Raw genomic sequence first — 22,740 nt, forward strand, 5'->3', positions numbered from 1 at the left:
GTCCTGGTCCTCTCCTCCGACGGGGAGGCCAGAAGGGACACTGTGTCGAGCCTCACTCCCAGAAACAGTGCGACTTGCGCGGGCACCAGGTGGGATTTGGCGTAGTTCACGGAGAATCCCAGGTCCGTGAGGAGTTGGACGGTCCTTGCCGTGTGGACCACGGCGAGCTCCCTCGTCTTGGCGCGGATGAGCCAGTCGTCCAGGTAGGGGTAGACGTGAATCCCCTCGCGGCGCAGCTGCGCCGCCACCGGTGCAAGGCACTTGGTGAATACCCTGGGTGCCGACCGTAGTCCGAAGGGAAGGGCTTTGAACTGGTAATGACGCCCTTGGACCACGAATCTGAGGAATTTGCGGTGCCCCTTTAGGATGGGAATGTGGAAGTAGGCATCCTCCAAATCCAACGACGATAGGAAGTCTCCTTCCTCCAGCTGACCCAGGACGTGCTGGAGGGTGACCATCCGGAACTTCTGCGCCTTGATGAACTTGTTCAGACGTCGCAGGTCTAGGATGGGGCGCCATCCTCCCGTCTTCTTCTTCACGAGGAAGTATCTCGAGTAGACTCCGGAGCCCCGAAGCCTCTTTGGGACGAGTTCGATGGCGCCCTTTCTGAGCATCGCCTTTACCTCCAGGAGAAGTTGAGGGACGTGAAGTTCTTTCCTGGCCACGGGGGGGACGCGCGGGCACCTTCTTTGAAACTCGAGCGCGTGGCCCCGGGCCAGGGCGTCCAGCACCCAACGGTCGGTGGAGATGGACTCCCACACGCTGACGAAGCCCGCCAGCCGGCCTCCCACCGGGGTGCTTCGGTGGGGGCCCGACCCCACGGCCGGTTCAATCCTGCTTGGACGCGGCCTTGCCACCTTGACCTCCTTGGCGACGACGGCGGGGTCCGCTAGACTTGCCTCGTCCTCTGTAGGCCTCTTGCGACGACGAGCGGGCCGCTTGACGGTAGGAAGCGAAACCGCCGCCGGAACCTTTGGAGGTGCCCTTGCCTCCGCCGCTCCGAAAGGGCGTCCGTCGTTGCAGGACTCCAAGGGCCCGGGCCGTCTCCGTATCCGCCTTGATGGCCTGAAGGGAATCGTCCACTGTCTTCCCAAACAGGTTGTTCCCGTCGAAGGGCATGTCCAGGACTCTGGTCTGGACGTCCTGCCGGAAGTCCGTAGCTTTGAGCCATCCACGACGTCGAAGGCAAACGCTGTTGCCCAGCTGGCGGAACCCAGTGTCGGCGATGTCCGTCGCCACGGTGATGGCGTGGTCCGAGGCCACCTCACCTTCCTGCAGGATCTCAAGGGCCTCCGCCCTCTTGTCGTCCGGCAGAAAATCCAGCAGGGGAGCCATCTTGTACCAGAGCTCCCTGTCGTAGCGGGCCACGATAGCCAAGGCGTTGGCCGCTTTAATCGTCGTCGCTGCCGACGAGATGACTCTACGCCCCATAGTATCCAATTTCTTTCCCTCGCCGTCTGGCGGGGAAGTCGATGTGGAGGCCGCACCCCCCCCGCTTTCTTCCTGGCTGCCGCGGAGACGACGGAGTCCGGGGTAGGCTGCGCCCGGAGGCATAGGGGGGCCGTGTCCGGGACCCGGTACTTTTTCTCGTACCGGTCTCTTCTAGCTGGCGTCGTGGAAGGGTTCTTGAGGAGGGAAAGGCCCTCATCCCAAATGTCGTCCAACAGAGGCACTGCGAGGACCGTCTTCCTCTTGGCCTCGCGCCGCTGATAAAGGAAGCCTTCCTTTTTCTTCTCCTCAGGGCAGAGTTGGAAAAGCTCGGAAGCCCTGGAGATCATGGAGTGGAAAGATCCGATCTCGTCGGGCGGAGAGGCCCTGGTGGGAGGCGACGACGGAAAATCCTCGTCGTATGCCTCGTCGTCCGTACCCGTCGCTGCCGTGTCAGTCCCCGTATCATCCCCTCGGGTGGACGGGGAGGAGGGCTGGAAGGGGCGCGACGGTTGAAAAGGAGGTGGTGGATGGATCCTTCTTTTCTTGGTAGGGGGAACACCAGAAGGTCCCGGTTCTGGGTCCCCCGACGGGAGAGGTTCCTCCGTCGGTAACGGTAGCCTCGTCCTTATCTCGGAGCATAAGGACTGTATGGCCAACAAAATGGCCGCCGAGTTGTCTTGCGGCGCTGGCAGAGGGGAATCCGACGGGCGAGCAGGGGCCCCGTCGGTATCCTCGACGATGTCGTCGTCGTCACCTGCGTCGGGGTCCATTCCGACGGGCTGGCCTTCTTCCACGCCTAGGCCGTGGCTTAAGACCTCGATCAGCTCCTCTTCTGAGGTTGAGGCCGACTCTACGACGACGCCCTGCCCCCCCTTCTTCTTCCCCACGGAGGGTTTCACGGGGGTCCTATCGATGGGCACAAAGGAAGACTCCCTCCGAGGAGGCAGGGAGATTCTGGGCCCTGAGGTCGCCACCACTGGTGCAGCCACCACAGGCTGAGCCAGGGCCGCCGCGACCGTTTCGATAGAGGGCTTGGTCGGATGGATCAAGGCCTTCACCACCTTAGGTGCGCTCACCGCCTTATCCTTGAGGGAGGGGGCACTGCCACGCTCCTCCTCTGCCTTAGAGCTCGACCGGGGCCTCTCCAGGAGCTTCGCCGGGTGCTCGGCCTTCCTCTTACCCGACCCAGAGCGTTGGCTCGTGGTTGATGGTGCCGGGGAGGGTGCGCCCTGCCTGGCGCCCGTAGAGCCCGACCGTTCGGCGCTCCCGGTGCCAGCGGACTCGCGGTGCTTGGCCTTATGTTGGGCCCCCGTCGCCGGGGCGCCCTCAAAGGTCTTAGAAGACCGCTCGGATTTCTTCTTCTTCTCGCCAGACGGGCTCTTACCCTCCAGCCAGTTGGCGAGACGTTGATGGCGGTCCTTCATGGTCCGTTACGACATGTTGCCGCAAAACGCACAGTCCTTCTCCACGTGCGTCTTGTCCTCATGAAGGCAGTAAAGGCAGAAAGAGTGTTCGTCCTCCTTGAAGACGTTCTGCAGCTGGCATCCAGGGCAGACCCTGAACAGCTTTCCGGGCGTCGAGCTTCCCTTCTCCTGGGCCATCTCCGAGACCGGGCCTGAGAAGCTTCTGGAGTCCTCCGAAGTGTAGCTCGACGAAATCTTCACCCTTGAGGGGCACAGATGAATCCGACACGGGTCCCCGTTGATCGGATGTAGGATCGGTGGAGCTTGAGGCTCTTTTGACCGAAAGAATCGAAGTTTTTTGTAAAAAGCGCGAAAAAATAGCACTAACGCTCGAGGGCAATAGCACGAGGATCCCAACACATGAACGTGCGGTAAAAATCTGAAGATGGCTGCCAGAGGCGGTGCTTAGGTAGAGGGCAGTCATTGGCTGTGGTCAGTATGACGCAGAGACCAGTGATTGGTTATTACTACGAAAGACAGATCAGAAACGAAACTGATACTGGTTTTTTTCTTTACCGAGGATTCCCTGCCTGACGACGGGGAATATTCATGAGCATGTGAATCCATGCCAGACCCCATGCTGGAGAAGCATACTTCGAAGGAATTTTCTTGAATCATTTCTGAGCTGGTTATAATGCCCATTCTAGGATTTTGTTTGGACTTTTGATGGTTGGCCTTGCTTCCCCATCTCAACCCTCATGGGGTTGGCCATGTCTTCCTCATCTAATTGAGGAGTCATGGCCACTGTCGCATTGGCCATGACTTCCTCATTAGACTTAGGGACCCCGGCCGCTGTCGACGCAATTGTATCTGTTCCCACATGCTCATCATACTTTGTTGGGAAAATTGATTTTGATGAGAAGACTCAATTACTCACAATAACATTTAATTCCGACAATAGTATTTACTTCATCTCTCAAATTGAAGTATAATTCCACAGAAGCACTCAATATCGAATTCATTCAGGGCTGAAATCGAGGGTGATGATAATTTAAAGTGTTCATCAGCTTCTCTTAGAGTATGGTGCATCGCCCTTACTTCACTGATATTAGCTTCAGGTGCAATATTGCTCGTGGAAAGTAACTCTAACAGTTGGGATCGTGATCCAGCGGCCATCTCGCAGTTAATAGATGATAGATTTGCCTCCACAACCTGAACATTTTCTTCACTACCTGAGCACACGCCGTTCTTACATGGTTCCTTCCCAACAGAGCAGTCTGGGTCTAAGCACAGACAGCCAACATTTCCCAACCCTTCCAAAATACTGATCTATGTCAGGTTTCCATCACTTTCAGTGTGACAAGCAACATGGATAGGTTTGTCTGACCTCAGTGCTAGAGCCTGACTGTGGGTGAAAATCTGCGGTCTTTCGCCCTGCCACAGGGGTTACATTCATCAGATTTGGTTGTTTTAACAAGGGATGTTTTTTCCTACTGCCTTTTCCAGGTTTTGGGCACTGTGCCTGCTCTTTTTGCAGACCTTAATCAGCACGAATTGTTTGTACCAATGCATCTTCTACTGCATCAGCGTCAAGAGCAGGCGAGCCAGCTGAGGGATGGCATTCTTGCAATAGTACAGACACTTCATGCTCGTCATGTGATCTAATTTGCCACTGTTTATTTGTTAGTTGCTGTGGATCCACCCGAACTTTACTGGAGGTCCTTTGGAGATTGTTTGGAGTCATTGCAGGAGACATCGTATTTTTCTTTTCCAGAAACTACCTGTACATTCGGCAGGGGAGTTGCTAGGTCTGGAAAAGACCTGAGGCTACGCAAATGTCAGAACTGTTGGGACTGGGGGCTAGCTAGTCTTTTGGCTGTAGCTCCTGAGATTCTATCCGGGGCTACAACCAAAAGATCAGGGGCTATATCCCCTTTAGCCCCCCCCTAGCAACGCCCCTGACATTCGGTATTCAAAATGCGCTTTAATTTCATTCAGCATCACCGCCTGTCAGCCCAGTGTTCTCCCTCTCTCTGGTTTCACTCAACAGTCGGTTTTACGGCTGCTCGTGAGTCCTTGTGCTGCCACAGGTACCTGGTTCTCCGTGCTGATGCTTGCGTCTTCTCCCGGCGGTTTGCCTGTGGCTCGCGCACACCAAGCAATGCTACCACGGTGAAGCAAGATACTTCAGATTGCTTCCTTCGGTCCACCCGGCCTCCTTCTCATGGCTTGTCACTGGCATCCAGCTTCTTCTTCTACCGCTTCCTGTTGCATAAACTCTGAACTGCTTTCCGGGCCTCCAGCGCTCCTTCTGCCACGCCGCCTTACCTGAGAGGTCTCCCTGCACGCAGCTCTCCGCGCTCCCACAGCTGATTGTGCTACAGCCGATGACTCCATTTCTGCTGGACCTCCACTTTTTAAAGTTTCTGCCTCCATTGCTATCACACAAAAGACTTACCGCTCACCAGCAAAGAGGCAGTTCCTTGTTGTTCTTGTTGTCCTCCTCCTCGTCCCAGTACTTGGTTGCAGCTGATACTTGTTCATTTTTAGAAAATGAGGATGTGTTGGTCTAGTTGTCATCTTCTTTGTCCCAGTATCAGATTGATGCCATTGGGAGATATTATACGGGAGTTATAGTAAGATGGCTGCCAAAAACCTATGAAGCTTTGCGGGATGGAGGGCTTCTGGTGAAAGGGAAATGGGAAATACCATGTCTCACCTGAGGATGCCCTCTCCCCACTCCCCAAGTCTCCCCTACACAGGTGATCCTCCCTTTCATAACCACGCCCAGGGTCAGGATCCAAAAGCGATGGCCTTTCGGTGGCCACCTGAGCATAAGACACCAGGGGAGAAGAAGTGAGGATGCCCTAAGCTTCCTCACACATAGCTAAAATCAAAGTCATGGCTTTTCACCCTAAGAGAAAGAAAATCCAGGTCAACTAACAGATGGCGACTGCAGGTGATCACCACTGAAAAGGTAGAACGTTATAATTATCTAGGAGTCATGATTGACCTTCAACTTAATTGGAAAAGACATATCGAGAAATTGGAACTTGAATCAACCCAACAATTGGGGGCAATAAAAATCCTTGTTGAGAGACTCGCAGGATACTCCTTGGCAACCATTATTGCGGTGTATACAATGAAGATAGTTCCTAAACGTACTTATGGGGGTATGATCTGGGGCAGAAGTGTGAGATGGAATTAAGGAGACTTGAGAGAACGTTTTTAAAATCCTTGATGAGCTTCCCTGCACAGTTGCCTATAGAGTATTTACACTATGAGTTTCACATTGGTACGATTACGCTGGCCTATTTTATGAAGTGCACCTTGCGTTTTTGGAAACATTCCTCTGAGAGCGATAACATTTGGTTCATTCTGTTACAGAGTGAACTAAACAAATTAATGTGATACTCTAAACATGTGACATGTTCCAATATTTGGAAACGTGGATACACATGGGAATTGTGCATGGGTATTGATGTGGCAGGTCTCTCTCTCTCTCTCTCTCTCTCTCTCTCTATCTCTCTTGCATTATTAAAGATTACCTATCAGATTTGGATCAAGAGCAATCATGGACCGACTTAGCCACTAAAGTCAACAGCAGAGATTATTCATACCCATCTGTCCTTTACCAATCTTTATCTCCGCATGGAACATATGACGCTCAAATGTAATCTGGTGGGACCTTTGGAGATAGTTGGCCCTCATCTGGAGTTGTCTAGAGCACTTCGCATATGCAGATTGTATAGCCATCATAATAGCGAGAATACGGCTAAACATCTTTTATGCGTTTGTCCAGAATTTGGGAAAAAATGTATTTGTGCGTTAAGAGCAGTTGGTATGGATGGGAACATTCATAAACTGACTGATAAGCTCTGGGGCATATCATGAGAAGGAAATGATACACCTTTTATATACCACTTGACAGAACTTTTGGTACCCATCTCAAAACGATTAGATAATGTATGAGTTATTTTGTTGAAATTGTGTGTACTTTAGGTTTCACTTTTTTAATGAATAGAATTGTGGATCTATTGAGGAAATACGGTAAAGTTTTTTGTAAAAAGACAGTTTGGCTGTAATATAGTTTTAAAAAAAGCATGTTATACCAGAATGTCCAAGAAAGGTCACTCTGAAAACGTAGGTGTATTCTTCTGCGCAACTGAAACAAGCAGTGTCTATCCCCACAAACGTCCTTATTTCTTGCATGTCTGCGATTGTGAGCCCAAGCCGATGACCATCCTCTCCTTCACAAGTGAGGGCGGGGTGAGAGACAGTGTAAACAGGCTGCACCCCTCCCCACCAGTGGAATGGCCCACACAGGCCATGCAGGATAGCTCACGGTAGGCAGGTCCATCTGAAAGGGCGGTAGGGATGGGGTACTATCGTTTTATTACTTGCACAGATGGTTAAGACGAAAATGCATATAAACTGCAGAAAAACAATTTAAAATCAGTGTTCGAACAAGTATTTTTGATAAAAAATGTAAAACCGCAATACTCAATGAAATCTCATATGAATTTAAAATCCTAAACCAAAAAGTAAGTTGATAAAATGTCTTCATAAGGTACAACTTTCATAAACATTTCTCGTTGAGGAAGGCACAAAACAGTACAAAATGTTACCAAGTGGAATAACTTTTGAATCTCAGTTTTAAAATGACGGCATAACCTTTGCACCCCAGGTACATTAGATCGCTTCCCAGATATGTCTCTAGTTAGATGTAAGTTCATTCTAATTCATAGGAACACAAATCTAAATGACCTAAAAGGGTGCTTCCATAAATACGGTGGTAATGTATTAAAGGTAGGGGTGCACTGAATAGTTCATTTACTATTCGGCCGAATACCGAATAGTTTGTCCAACTATTCGGCTCGAGCCGAATAGTTGTTTTTTTAGGCAAACATGTTCTAGGGCATAATAAACAGCATATGAAATAAATTGACAGGAGTTGAAGGAGCCATTATGTACATCCACTGACTGCGGCAAGCATAACATAGCAGTCTTTCATTTAATCAGGCATGTGCACCGAGTGGTAACCTTCCACCTCAAGCTTCCTCTGAATAGTAAAACCCCCATACTACTCACCAGGATTGTAGGCACTAGGCAGTGATCTGCATCAAGGTGGTGGAATAGCAAGTCGGTCTGAGGGATGCGCTTCCTAGGTTGGTGCTGCGTCTTTTCTGGGCTGCAGTATAACTAAAGTAAAGAAAAGGATTATGTTACTTATGTGTAAGCGGCTGAGTGCACCCTTATACTCCAATGCCAGACCCCAAGCACTGACCAGAGGCAAATGCTGTCCACGTCACACTCCACCTTGCAAATCAATCCCCCTCTGGCATGGAAGTCCTCCTAACACTCCCTGGCTGCTTAAATATTATTGAGGCCAAGCAGGTGGCCCCAGATCCAAGTTTGGAACCAAAACCACCAAAAGCTAGCATGGACCAGTGTCCACCACCCTTCTAGTACACTCACCTGCCACCCTACCCAGTGTCCACCACCCTTCTAGTACACTCACCTGCCACCCTACCCAGTGTCCACCACCCTTCTAGTACAATCTCACCTGCCACCCTTCCCAGTGTCCACCACCCTTCTAGTACACTCACCTGCATCCCTACCCAGTGTCCACCACCCTTCTAGTACACTCACCTGCCACCCTACCCAGTCTCCACCACCCTTCTAGTACGCTCTCACCTGCCACCCTACCCAGTGTCCACCACCCTTCTAGTACACTCACCTGCCACTCTACCCAGTCTCCACCACCCTTCTAGTACGCTCTCACCTGCCACCCTACCCAGTGTCCACCACCCTTCTAGTACAATCTCACCTGCCACCCTTCCCAGTGTCCACCACCCTTCTAGTACACTCACCTGCCACCCTTCCCAGTGTCCACCACCCTTCTAGTACAATCTCACCTGCCACCCTTCCCAGTGTCCACCACCCTTCTAGTACACTCACCTGCCACCCTTCCCAGTGTCCACCACCCTTCTAGTACACTCACCTGCCACCCTACCCAGTGTCCACCACCCTTCTAGTACACTCACCTGCCACCCTACCCAGTCTCCACCACCCTTCTAGTACGCTCTCACCTGCCACCCTACCCAGTGTCCATCACACTTCTAGTACACTCACCTGCCACCCTACCCAGTGTCCACCACCCTTCTAGTACGCTCTCACCTGCCACCCTACCCACTGTCCACCACCCTTCTAGTACAATATCACCTGCCACCCTACCCAGTGTCCACCACCCGTCTAGTAAACTCTCACCTGTCATCCTTCCTAGTGTCCACCACCCTTCTAGTAAACTCTCACCTGCCACCCTTCCCAGTGTCCAGTGTACACCACCCTTCTAGTACACCATCACCTGCCACCCTTGGGTATCGACTAGCCCCCTCATTGTCCCCTCCAGTACACCCTTACCTGTTGCTGGCCCCACAGGTCTTTACTACCCTCCCTTGCCTCCTCAGTGCACCCTCAGTCACCTACCTCCACCCTCTTTTGCCCCAAACACACACAATTGTCCACCACAGGTAGATCTAGCTCGCCACCCATAGTTTGTACTCCCCATCCCCAGGTGTCCACTACTCCTCCATTACACTATCCCATGCCCACCCACCACCAAGTACACTCTTGCCTGCCCCCTTCCAGTGCACCCTTACCTGATCCTACAGTTATTCACTAGCCCTCCTGGGTGAACCCCCAGTCGACTACCCCATCCTCCAGGCATCCACCACCCTTTTTACTCTAGTACACCCTCTCCTGCCCCCTTCCAGTGCACCCTTACCTGATCCCACATCAATGTTAATGCAGTGAGGCCGCGGGGGTGCAGGGTACCCCCGTGGCCTCACCATGCTGAAGGGGCAGGGGGCCTCATTAAATTTCGAGGCCACCGGGGTGGGCAAAGTGCCCCGGTGGCCTCATGAGTCTGGGGGCCGCTCCTGCAGGAGCGGCCCCTGATTGCATGCAAGCATGTCGGGCCACCGGCTTTGCACCAGTAGCCCGACCAACATCAACGTCATTGCGGTGAGGCCGCAGAGGTGCAGGGCACCCCAGCAGCCTCACCGTGCTGAAGGGGCGGGGGGGCCACATTACATTTTGCCACTTACCTGGAGGTCATGCAGGTCTCTCTGGGTGCTGCTGGCATCTGCTGGTGCACTCCGTCCGTTGGCATAGGAAGCGAGGGAAGGGAAGAACTGTTCCTTTCCCTCACTTCCTATTTCAACACGTGCTGAGGCTGTTTCTTCTGTGGTCAGGCTGCAGAAGCCAATAAGCAAACAACTTATTTGGCTTCTGCAGCCTGAACACTGTAATACTCTCTATGATTGGCTGTCATCTCCCAAACAGAGAGAAGGCAGTTAATCATAGAAAGTGGACTTCGGCTTCAAGTCACTATGCAGAAACTATTCGGCAGAATAGTGACTCGAAGCCGAAGTTTGGTACACCCCTAATTAAAGGATTTAATATGTAGATGAAAATGATAAAAACGCTGATAGTGCATTATCAGCTTCACTTTTGCAGGGGCTAATGCCAACTCACACTCCTGAGATTCCACTGACCTTAATACGGACCAATCCCCAGGACCTTACAAGCACCGCACTTCATTAAATCAGACAGTTTCTCAAAAAGTGAAGACGACGGAGGCTCCAACAGCTTAATGTACAGTTGCATTAACTTCCAGCTTCTACAGGCATGCAAGGAAGTTAAAACGCAATTCATGATGCATATTTCCAATAGGCACACAATTGGGCAAACCGAGAACCAAATAAAGGCTTCAATTTTTATCCAATTCCACCTCAGTCACACAGGTTTCAGCATCATATATTAATTTCAGAAGAATATTCTGTGAATAAAACCGCAATTAAGGGTCAATAGAGAACTGACCAAACAAAAATTCTGAATTTCCCCACTGGCAGTTTTGCATTCGAACGTTTAAAACTTCCAATTTAGATGCGGGTGTCTGAAGATTAAACCTAAATATAGCGTTAGTTCAATTTCTTGATGTGATCCTCCCTGCGGAAATTAAGATGTAATTATCTTTTGAGCACAATTTGTAAAGTGTTTAAAGCCAAATGTACAATTGGGTATTGAGACATGTATAGTCTTATTTTAATGTTTTAACATTTTGTAAATGTTTTTTCTTTCTTTTTATTTTTTAAAAATAATTAATGTTCTTCTTTTACCTTTCCTTTTCATTTGCTTGTCCACTGAGATGTAAATGATATGTGATGCATTGTTGAATTTGTTCTTATTTTTGAAAAGTTGATTTATTCAGCTGTATCAAAATAAAAAAATAAAAAATAAAAAAAAATATTTGAATTGCTTGACAATCTCAATACGTTTTTTGTTAAAAAAAAAAAAAAACACATTTCAAAGACTTGACCCCTCTGGCGCATACCAATCTCAAAATTAACATTTTTGTTTTCTTGACACTGATCGCAAGGTCCAATGCAGAGAAATACTTGTTAATTGCAACTAAAGCACACTGTAGGCCTACAGGCGTATGGTCAAAAATGACCAAATCGGCTGCATAAGCCATGTATTGCAGACATAAAGAACCCAATCTCAGAGGGTTGGTGCATATACTGGGAAAAGGCGTGACAATATTGTGAATGTGAAAGTCAAGACACAGCCCTGGCAAAAGTCCAAGCCGTGTCTGGATCCATCTAGTAAAATTCCTTTGCTGGTCTAGGCAAATTCTAATCTTCGTATTGAGTGAAGAGCAACCAGGATGTCCAGCAGAAAAGGGGGACAATCTTTAGAAGCTAACTTCTCCCAAAGCTTGGATCTGTTGATGCAATAGAATGCCTGCAACAGATCCAAAAATGCCAAGCGCTGTCTATCAGTCTGTTTTACTTGAGCAGGTTAAAGTTGTAAAATAAAACAATTCTGGGAAGTCCCCAGATGTCTCTTGAAAGCCGCTTGGAAGCAGTCACGGGTATCAACTTTTGTTGCCCATGCTTGTAACTCTATTAGCAGTAAAGGGGCAAAAAGCTTGCTTGATGAATCCAACAATCAGTTGGGTCTATAATTCTTAGGGTCCAATCTATTATCCTTTTAAAAAATCACAATGATCAGAGCCTGCCGCCCAGATTCCGGCAATGATTTAGTCACTAAAATATTCTTTAAAAGACCCAATAGTACTGCCATCCATAATTCTGGCTTCGTTTTGAAGGTGGCGATGAACAACCCATCCAGCCGCAGGGCTTGCAAAGCTTTACAATTTTTTATCATCTCCAAAATTGTCTCATAATGGAGGTCCAAGCGCCAGGGAACTTTAAAGTTGCACTCCAGAATAATCTTATTGGACTCCTGGCCTCCGCACAACTTTGAAGTAATCAATTCATACGTTTTCCCGGATCAGCTTGGCTTGAAGCGAAGCCTGTGCACCTGGTGCTTTTAACAAGGCCCAGAAAGATTGCACATCTTTATTCTACTCAGAATAAATCATCACTTCCGAATCCTTACTAAGCATAAGTCCCTTATGACCCCTGAGCCAAAGTTTAAACACTTCTTTTTAGGCGCGTGGCCGGGAGCCGACCGTGCGGCATGGCTCCATGAGCGCTCCTGGTCAGCCCTGTCGTCGGAGCAAAACACTGCGGATCAAAGCCACCTCGAAGCCTACACTCATCACGGCAGAAGTATGAATATTCACTGCCTCTGGTGAGCCGGGTCGGAGGCGACACGAAACGTCCCCGGTGCCATGCGGGCTCCGGGCTTCCCAGCGTGAGGAAGGCCATGATGGCGGGCGGGGACCCGTACCCACTGCAACTGCAGAGGGGGAGTGGCCGCAATGCATAGGGGCCCACGTCCTCAGTACACCACCGACAGCACCAACCAGCCACGGGCCGCTGCAGGGGCTCGGAATTGCCCCACTGAGTGACACCACATCGTGAGCCCTGCGCGCAGCCCTGGGGACGTGCCCAGCTGGCTGCCAGAATCAAGAACCTCTGTGACCGTGGCTCCGGAAGACCGGCGAGCGGAGGCCCTTCAGCAGCGTCCGCCGCTGCCAGGTGGGGGAGCCTGCGGAGCAGCGGCCTCCCTGTGGGTTTGGGCGCCTCAGAGCGGCATTCCGGGGGGCCGGGGCTCTGCTCCGCCGCCCCCCCTTCTCATCATCCAGCCAGATCCTGTGGCAGCGCCCGACCGCGCGCCGCATATTGCACCAGGAGAAGCAAAACACGCAGTCTGTGCCTGAGTCCCACCAAGAGGGCCCACAACATCCGCGGCATCCCCCTCCCACGACCCTGGAGGTGGCAGCAGATCTTTGGACACTCAGGCTGAAGTTCCACTCGACACTTCCCTGACTGGCTCCCGGAACCCAGTGATCCTGCAAGCGCCCATATAAAGGTTAGTCTACAGCAGAGGGAGCGCCAGCGCATGGAGCAGCCCACACTCACGAAAATGCCAGACAGCTGCTGCTTGCCCCGGGCCTTCAGCCAACAGTAACTGCGCACTTTATTCTATCTTGGACTGCTCTCCCGCGGGCGCCAGCTCGGACAAGCACACCCACGGGCGTATAAGCAGTTCCACCCGCAAGTAAGGTAACGTACCGATTTCAATTGTACCGGCCACCACCCAGAGCTTGCCTCCGACATTGCTCTGCAACAGCAACTGAGAACCGCAGGGAGAGAGGTCAGAAATCTCTCTGCCACCACGGGCAGCACCCCGAGGGATCCCCCGGGTGAGCCAGCCGGGGACGCACCAACCCGGCTAACGGGAACTGCAGCCCAAGTGCGTCTCAACACCGCACTTGAGCACAACAGGACATTGAGTGAGTCACCCAAAAGTGCAATTCGCACAGGCCCGGTGCAGGTAGCAGCTATCACGCCAGACCAAAAGGTATAGCAGCACAGAGGTGCACGTTACCTTCCTCCGTTGCAGGGCACAACAGGCAAAGCTCTACCCTCTGCCCCATGGAAGCGCCCAGGAGCTGTAAACAGACGGAGAAGACGTAGCATTTTCATAGCAGAGCTATGTCAAAAACTGGCAAAGCGGCAAAACAGGCGGATGATGACCAACACATGCCAGAATAAAGCAGGAAAACCCAACCCTGCTGCAGGCGCTGTGGCTGGAGGCACCCATATAGCAGAACAGGTGCAGGCTGATCATTTCGCTACTAAAACAGACCTAAAAGATCTTCTACTAGCTCTCACCAAAGAGATCCAAAAGGGCACAGAAGAAGTCACTAAAAAGATTGCCTCCCTGGACAGAAGAGTGGAGGGAGTGGAAAAGCCCACCGAGGAAGTGGAGAACGGCCTGTGCGATAACATGTTTGAACTGGAGTGCGGCCTAAACAGAATAGCGGCCCTGGAAGCTAGATGTGACGCACTTGAAATCAAACACGAGGATATAGAAAACCGATCCTGGCGCAACAACATCCGCATTCACAGAATCCCTACCACAATCACTAACGCAGAGCTCGAAGGCTTCACCAAAGACCTGTTCAGATTCATAATAACATTACCGGACAGTGCCCCTCTAGAAATCGACAGAGTCCACCGCACCGGGCCAAGACAAGCATCCTCCTCTCCGCCGGACGTTCTCGCCCGAATCCACTTCTTCAGGGTCAAGGAGGAGATAATGAGGGAGGCCAGGTCCTCAAAGCAGATCACCTTCAGAGGTGCCAACATTGCGCTGTATCAAGACCTCGCAAGCATAACCCTCCAGAATCGGAGAGCCCTCCGCAACCTAGCAGAATGGCTGCAAGAATGGAAAATGCAATATCACTGGGGCCATCTGACAGCCCTCTGCTTCGAATGGGAAGGAACTCGCAATCAAATCCGCAACCCTAAGGAGGCGGAACAGTTTCTGGGAAAGGGATCTGCCGACGAGGACTCTGAACCTGCTACACGTTCTCAATCACTACCCAGCTTGCCAACATCCAGCCGCTGGTCACGCGCCGGCAGGCACTGCAGGCCTCGGTGCTCCCAGAAGCAGCAAGAGCCGAACTAATCAGTGGGTCCCAGCAATACGCTCTTCCTGGTGGGGGGTGAGGGGTCTGGCACCCAAGGGGATGCAACACATGCACGTAACTGTACACAATCTCACACCAACCTCATCTACACCATCCCTGAGCCCATGATGCCATGGTCCTGCAGATTTTATCCACCTCCCCGGGGCGCAAATACCGACGACGGGGCTGGCTAGCAACCCCACGGATGAGCTTTATGGTCTCATTCCAACAGTTTTTGGGGAGCGGGGGAGGAGGGAGTTAAGGGGCCTGGGAATAGTTTATATCCCAAGGGACCCCGGTTAACGGTTACAGTTTCACGCGCAGACGTCGGTAGTCGCAGCACATTACTGCACACAGATGGGAACGCCTGAAAGGCTCCCATACTGCTGCACAGCACTATCTACACAGAACCAATCGCCCCTCATAATCAACAGGCCTGGACAATGTTAGAGATGTCCGCATTCTGACCTGGAACGTCCAGGGTCTTAACTCGCCAAGGAAACGCAAATCGGTGGAGAATAGACTGGCAGTGCTAAAAGGAGACGTAGTAATCCTCCAGGAGACCCATCTCTTGCCAGTCGACGAGCATCAAATCAAATTCAAGCGCTTCAAACAGGGCTTCTTCGCCCTAGCGGCGAGAAAAAAAGGGGAGTGGCAATCCTATTAAGCGACAAGTTCCCTTTATCCGGCCCTACGGTCAAAAAGGACCCCACGGGCAGATATCTCCTCATACGTGGACACATTGCCGAGGAACCAATTACAATCGTGGGGATATTCCGCCCTAACGCAAATCAGGACAAATTCATACTTGAGTCACTCCCGCCACTGCTAACCTTCACCACAGGATACATCCTAATCGGGGGGGACTTTAGCACTGTCACCGATCCCATAAGGGATAAATCACTGCCTCCATCCAACCTAGATATTTCTCGTGGACTAGCCCTAGCTAGGTTGCTAAGAGAATCGGGCACAGTAGGCATATGGAGGGTAGCAAACCTAGAAACCCGCTACTATACACACTACTCAAACTCACATGGAGGGTACTCCTGAATTGATCTTTTACTAGCCACTAGCACTCTATTCCCCTGCTTTAGCAACATTTAAATACATACACGCATGGTATCCGACCATGCACCAGTATCGGCGGACCTTTCGATCCTGGGGGGCCCCGACCCACCTCCTAGATTCTGGAAGCTCAATGATAGCCTTCTACTAGATCAAGTGATTAGGAGAGAAGCCGAAGACGCCCTTATCAATTAGTTCAAGGAAAATCAGAACCCCGAAGTCACAATAGGACTACTATGGGAGGCCATGAAGCCTGTAATAAGAGGGGTATTTATCAGCGCAGCTGCTGAGCAAAGTCTCGACCCCAGAAAAATAATTAAATACCCAATTCTCCAGAAAGGCAGACAGGGAGCTAAAAAAAAGCCAGAAGGGCGCTAGAGATGCATTGGGCCGACCGCACCGCAGCCTTGGCGTACACAAAATAATTCTACTATCATAATAATAATAAGGCAAACCAGTTACTAGCATACAAATTACAAAAGCCACACAGTAGAAACAATATCATATGCCTCAAAGGGCCGGATGGGAAAAGCAAATTCACCACTCCCGACATGATAGAAACCGTGGTAGACCACCATAACTCTCTCATGCAGGGGCCGCCCTCATCTCCAGAGGATAGAGATCGGCAGCAACACTATTTAGCGTAATTTCGCGCCCTGGCTGTCACAGCCCCCTCGACTCCCTAGAATTCCCGATCTCCGCAGAGGAAATCCTTGAGGCCATAAAATCTTTAAAGAACACTGCCCCAGGCCCGGATGGGCTGACATCTAAGTTCTACAAAACATTCGCACACATCTTAATTCCGCAACTAACACTACTGTTCAACTCCTTCCTATCCACCAAAAAGATAACAAACTCCATGGCTGAATCAACTACCATTCTACTCCAGAAAACGGGGAAGGACCCCAACAGGCGGCCTCCTATAGGCCTATAGCATTGATGAATATGGAGGGGACAATCTACTCCAAGGTATTAGCAGCCAGGCTGGGCATATTTCTCCCCGAGTTAATACACAATGATCAAACAGGCTTTATCCCGGGTAGAGAGACACACGATAATATTAGGCGTACACTAAATATTATCGAATCTGCGAATAGGATGAAGACCCCGCTGCTAATAATATCCTTCAACGCACATAAAGCGGTTGATCTCGTAAACTGGGACTACATCCGGAGCATCCTGACTAGCATGGGGCTGGGCCATAATTTCATATCCTGGATAATGGCAAACTATGCGTCCCCGTCAACACAACTCTGAGTCAACAGTAGGAAATCAACACCTATCCCCTTATCCAGAGGGACCCGCCAGGGGTGCCCGCTGTCACCCTTGGTGTTCGCCCCGTCTATGGAACCGTTCGCCGAGACGATTCGCCTTAACCCAAACATCAAGGGGGTCACTGTGGGCGGGATAGAGCACAAAGTGGCACTCTATGCGGATGATGTCCTTTTAACCATCACTGACCAGGATACATCACTGGGGGAAATCTCTGGGTTCAGAGTGAACTACGATAAGTCTTCAGCCTTGCCGATCAACTTACCAAAGCGACAGAGAGACATTCTGTGCCCCGAACTTCCGATCCCATGGGCAAAGGCCACACTGGAATACCTGGGTGTCCAAATTCCCAAAACTAGCGCACTGATCTACAAACACAATTTCCTGGAGCTATTTAAAGCACTCCGAACAGATCTGAAACGGTGGAACAAACAGGAGATTTCCTGGCTGGGTCGTGCGGCGGCAGTGAAAATTAACTTACTCCCCAGAGTGCTGTACCATTGCCACGCACTCCCAACCCATGTCACGGAAAAGGATCTCATCTCCCTACAGCGGGAAGTCATGAAATTCATTTGGGGCGGAAAAAGGCCTCGTATTGCAAAGAAAACTATGACTTGAAGTCGGCAGCTGGGAGGACTGGGTGTCCCGGACATCCCCAGATACTGGCGAGCAGCCCAGCTCGCACACGCCTTCGCCTGGACACGTATCACAAATCGCCCACGTTGGCTGCAACTGGAAGAAGCATGGTGCAAGTCACCCCTGCCCGACTTGCCACATATCCAATCCTGGAGATCCTCCCCTACCCTGAACCCGCTATCAGCAACACGCAACACAGTAGAAAGCTGGGGAGCTGCAGCCGGGAAATGGGGAACCAAAAGCTCACTGGGCCCGCTGACCCCAATCTGGGACAACCCGGGTTTCTCCCCTGGCCTTTGCAACCGCAGCTTCACCGGTGGAAGGAGGGCGGCCTTCATAGAATTTCGGACTTCCTGGAGGAGGGTCAACCTCTCTCATTCAAGGACTGCAAAGCGAGGTTCAACATCCCCCAGGAGGAAAGGTTCCGCTATTCGCAGATTCGCCACTGGATTTCTCAGTACAGCATTAAAGAACGCGGCTCCAGGGTCATAACGCCTCTAGAACTCACACTGACATCCTCCCCCCCGTGGGGTAAGATATCCGCCCTCTACAAACTCTTGGAAAAGACTAGCCCAGAGACGAAAGAAAGATACATGTTGCACTGGGAGAGGGGCATGGGGCGTCCCCTGGAGCTGGAGACATGGAATAAAATATGGTCAAGACTTCACAAAAGCACCCACTGTGTTACCAACAGGGAAGGGGGATACAAGGTGTGCTTCAGGCATTACATCACACCAGCCCAGCTGTACAAAGCAGGCGCAAGCCCATCACCGAACTGCTGGAGAGGCTTCCCGCAAGAGGGGTCGCTATTCCATCTCCTATTGGACTGCCCTAAGCAGCACACTACTGCAAAGGGGTGCTGAACCATGTACAGGCAATCACTGGTCTCAGTATCCCATGGGACCCCGGAATCATTCTGCTGGGGGACACGGGAGATGGGGATTTACCGTTGTCACGGAACGCAGCCTGCCTGTGCACACACTTGTTAAAAGCAGCCAAGGTAGCCCTCGCCCGCCTTTGGAAGCACCCTGAGGGTCCCTCTATGCCGTTATGGTGGGCCAAGTGTTGGGACATCGCCATAGCAGAAAGGATCACTGCACTTCGTATGGGCAATCTCAATCCCTTCTGAAACACTTGGGCCCCATTCATGGACTATGCAGAACGCTATCCAGCCCTCACGCAAAAAAACCCTACCGCCCGTTGGTTGGAATGAACCACAAGTCGGCGTTTCCTCCCCGACACAGAGCTTTTCTCTGCTACCCCCAGTTCCAAGGTCAGACAATACTACAAATGAAATATGTGACAATCTTATGATTATCTTAACATTACAATGAATTGTGCCATTTAAACTTGTGCCGATGCTGATGTCTACTGTTAATTGGTATTTTCTTGATTGATAATAAATAAAATATCTATTTGAAAAATAAAAAAAAAACACTTGTTTTAGGTGCCTTACCTCACGACCACCACCTGCACACTTTATATTTATCCCCCTAATGTCACAGCTAAAATGATTCTTTTTCTCCTGGACCTCTGCATCAAACAGATGATTTCTTGCTGATGTATTCCCAAAACAATCCAAGTCTCTCTCTCTCTCTATATTAATACCTTTAAATACACCCTGCACACATTCCATAAAACAATTCACACTCAAGCCTCCTGTTAAGTCCTGTTCCCAGAAAGGGTCTCCAGACTTTACTTCCACTATAGCTTCCCTCCTCATAGATCAGGTAGTGTCCTGTAACACAGTCAAATCCAAACATGAAATACAGTGATTACTATTATCACTTGAAGTAATTGACCAAGACGTACACCTTTTAAAAGCCTCACTTGAAATACAAATGTAGTCCGGAGTGGACCTAGAACCTTTACTCTGGACTTAGGAGGTACGTCAACCTGAATGGAGTAGTTCAGAAGTTGGAGATCCCAACTGTCCAACTCCTTAGTAATGCAGTGGCTGTGGTCCTTCATAGCCGAGCTGTGGTCTTAACATGTTTATTTTTCAAGTACCATGCTTGATCCAAACATTCACTATTGAAGTCACCCAGGACGATGGACACAGCAACAACACCGATCGACCATATCAGAAACCAATCCAACAAAGAAGAAAGCAATGCCACGATGTCCATAGTCCCGGGGTGAAAGTAAACATTGTAAATGTAACAAATTTCAATCAAGTTCAAGGTACAATTCTACCAAGATAATTTCATGAGCAGCCCTGCAGTACTATTAGAATCACACACCGTCATCGTGACCCCTGAGGCGTTGCGTACCGCATATAAAAGACCCCATTGAGCTTTAATAAGAGCTACATGGAACCCATCCAACACTAAAGATTCCGCTAACCACATTTCCTGCAAGCACACCACCAAACAGTCAAGGAGGGGGATTTTGTCTAATGAGCGCAAATGGGAAAAACCTCTACTGGTCCATGAGACCACCTTCAGATAAGAACGCACTCAATGTTTAGACATTTGCTTAACCTTCTGTCTGTGCAAACAGCTGGTCAAATGCGACCAATCTTCCTTCTAAGAATGACCATTTGAACCCCCACTCGGGTGATGAGCAATACGAACAGCAGTGAGCTGTAGAAATGTAAACTCTAAGCGGTTCCTAAGGGTTCGGTTCCCCTCCTGTAATCAGGAGGGACAAAGGTTCCCTATCCTCTCTGTGGGACCTAAGGTTTCAAACACATCATACCCCAATTGCATAAACATGAGAGCTTCCTCCAAAAGAGCATTTCTCACCAGGTGGGAATTAAAATGTAAACAGACTAAATCCACACAATCATCTCTTACAAACTCCACCAGACAAATGTCACTCGAAGTTACCGATCTCAGTTTTGGAATTTCATACAGCAGTGCCAAAAGCAAAAGCCTGCTCAAAGGAGCTGCTGTGTTATCCTTAAAGATATGCTCAAAGTGCAGAGGAGACATTGAGCTCCACTCTGTAATCTGCCTCTTAGATTGGAGCCCCGCTTGGGCATCATTCCAAACCCGCATCCCACTCTGGCACCCCGTACCAGTATGATTCTTCAAACCCAAAAGAAATCCTGTCTGTAGGCACAAACATAAAAAGATCCCCCTTCGAATATGTTGATAACCTACTCACATCCAGACTCATATCGCTGGAATCGTGAGAATCTTGGATGGATGTCTAGGGCTTCACAGAGTGTGGAACTGCTCTCCCTCCACCCCCGACTACCGGAGTCGATTTCTTCACCCCACCATTTTTCTGTCTTCTACAAATCTCCCTCTCAGGTACTTCTGATCCCATGTTAACCATTGCAGAGGTCCCGGTGCTACACATAACCCCCTCCACTAAAACACCCCCCTTCATGCATTGCAGCTGAATTGGCTTTCAATCTACGTAACCATTTCCTCTAACCTATGTTTCTGAGTTTAGAGGCGTTTTTAACTTTCTTAGATTTCTACTGGGCGATCGAACTTTGACAATAATTGTCGCTCTGAAACACTTGTGTACGAGCGCGATACAAATAAAATATCAATATCAATACTCCCGTCCTATCATTCTCTATTGTGGTAGCCACCTCAGGTGACCCTCCACTGATTACGTTTGTGGCTTTCGAGGGTGTCACTAAGAAAGAAATTACATCATTCTCACCCTAATGATTTGAAATATGTATCTCCCTCCCGTCATCTAACTCTCTCCCCATCAAACCGCCATCCACCACCCTGTCATTTTCGAGACAACTGACCAATAAGGGTCTGTGGGAGGTGCCTAAATCATTTGTAGGGGTGCAGAGGTCCTTCAAATTTCTTACAACTGGTACCTCATGACCCTCATTCCCACCCTAACCAGGTAATAAAATCCCAACCCCACTCTTATTTATTGTTATTATTCGCACAAATATAACCATTAATGAAAGTCAATGGCCCTCATTACAACCCTGGCGTTAACCAATGGCGCTATTAGCGCCATGGTTAACGCCGGTAACTTACCGATTCCGCCATGGTGAAATGGGGATTTACCACCCCATTCCAAGGTTGGCGGGCGGTAATTCCCCATTTACCATTGGCCCTTCCCCATTCCCATTTTTGCCCCATAGGGCTCAATGGGAAAGGGGAAGGCAGTAATTACGGTACCACAAATTGCGGTACCGTAATTACCTTCAAGGTCCCTTTGCGGGTCCCTACCTTAACGGCTGGTCCCGACCAGCCGTTAAGGTCGGGAGCTGCAAAGGGACCTCGTAGTAAGGCGTCAAGGGGTTAACGGCGCCGCAACCTTTTACGGCGCCGTTAACCCCTTAACGCCTGGGTCGTAATGACCCCCAACGTGTTCATCACGTCCAGCATCCTGTCGGTCTGGAATCCTAGATCATTTCTCAAATTTTCATAGGATTTCACCAAAGAGTTTAATCTGAAGTTCAATGCTTGCAATATAGACGCGGAGTCAAGAGGGCCCACAACATTAGCGGGCGGGAAAGGGTCTGGCTCGATAAGGGGGTGCAAACACTGATCAAGGAAAAAAGAGGGATCCCGAACCTTAGACGATTCTGCAATATAATCCGGTGGGGAATACAGGGACCTAGAGGGTGACATGTCCGACATGACCTGCATCACATCTACCTCGTTACCCACTATGAACATTGTCTCCCCCGCTTTTTCCCTTCGGCAACAAGCACCATTCTGCTTCCAAAACTACACGTATCGCAGCCAAAATGGTAGTATCCCTAGGAGATTTATCCGGTTGCACGAAACTACTTGTGCAAATGACCTGGACGAGACCCCAGGTTTCAATTCTCCCGCAGGAGTCGATTCCATATTTGATGAAGGAGGCGCACCCCTCCCACAAAACAGGATGATTTGTTTGACCAAGCTCCTTCGATACGCCGCCAACACCGTCAACCTGTAGGCCTCCCGCGATCGTCGCCCCTTTACTCCGCAGGAAATACTTTTGAACTGCTAACACGAGAGTTAAAATGTACTCACGCTACCCAGAGACAGTGCTAAACACCAG

The 22,740-nt window shown here is 50.2% G+C and overlaps 1 protein-coding gene across 6 annotated transcripts in view; it reads right to left on the reverse strand.

The window, feature by feature from the left end:
• SORBS3 (sorbin and SH3 domain containing 3) overlaps nucleotides 1-22,740 on the reverse strand; it is a 683,012-nt gene that overhangs the window by 422,422 nt on the left and 237,850 nt on the right. For all 6 annotated transcript variants that reach the window (XM_069617708.1, XM_069617705.1, XM_069617709.1 and 3 more), the window contains exon 2: nucleotides 7,926-8,036. The gene's annotated coding sequence lies outside the window, so the exon portion shown is untranslated. The remainder of the gene's footprint in view (nucleotides 1-7,925; nucleotides 8,037-22,740) is intronic.

Source organism: Ambystoma mexicanum, chromosome 10 (genome assembly GCF_040938575.1).
Source record: "Ambystoma mexicanum isolate Mex_15411 chromosome 10, UKY_AmexF1_1, whole genome shotgun sequence".
In the NCBI taxonomy this organism is placed as follows: Eukaryota; Metazoa; Chordata; class Amphibia; order Caudata; family Ambystomatidae; genus Ambystoma; species Ambystoma mexicanum.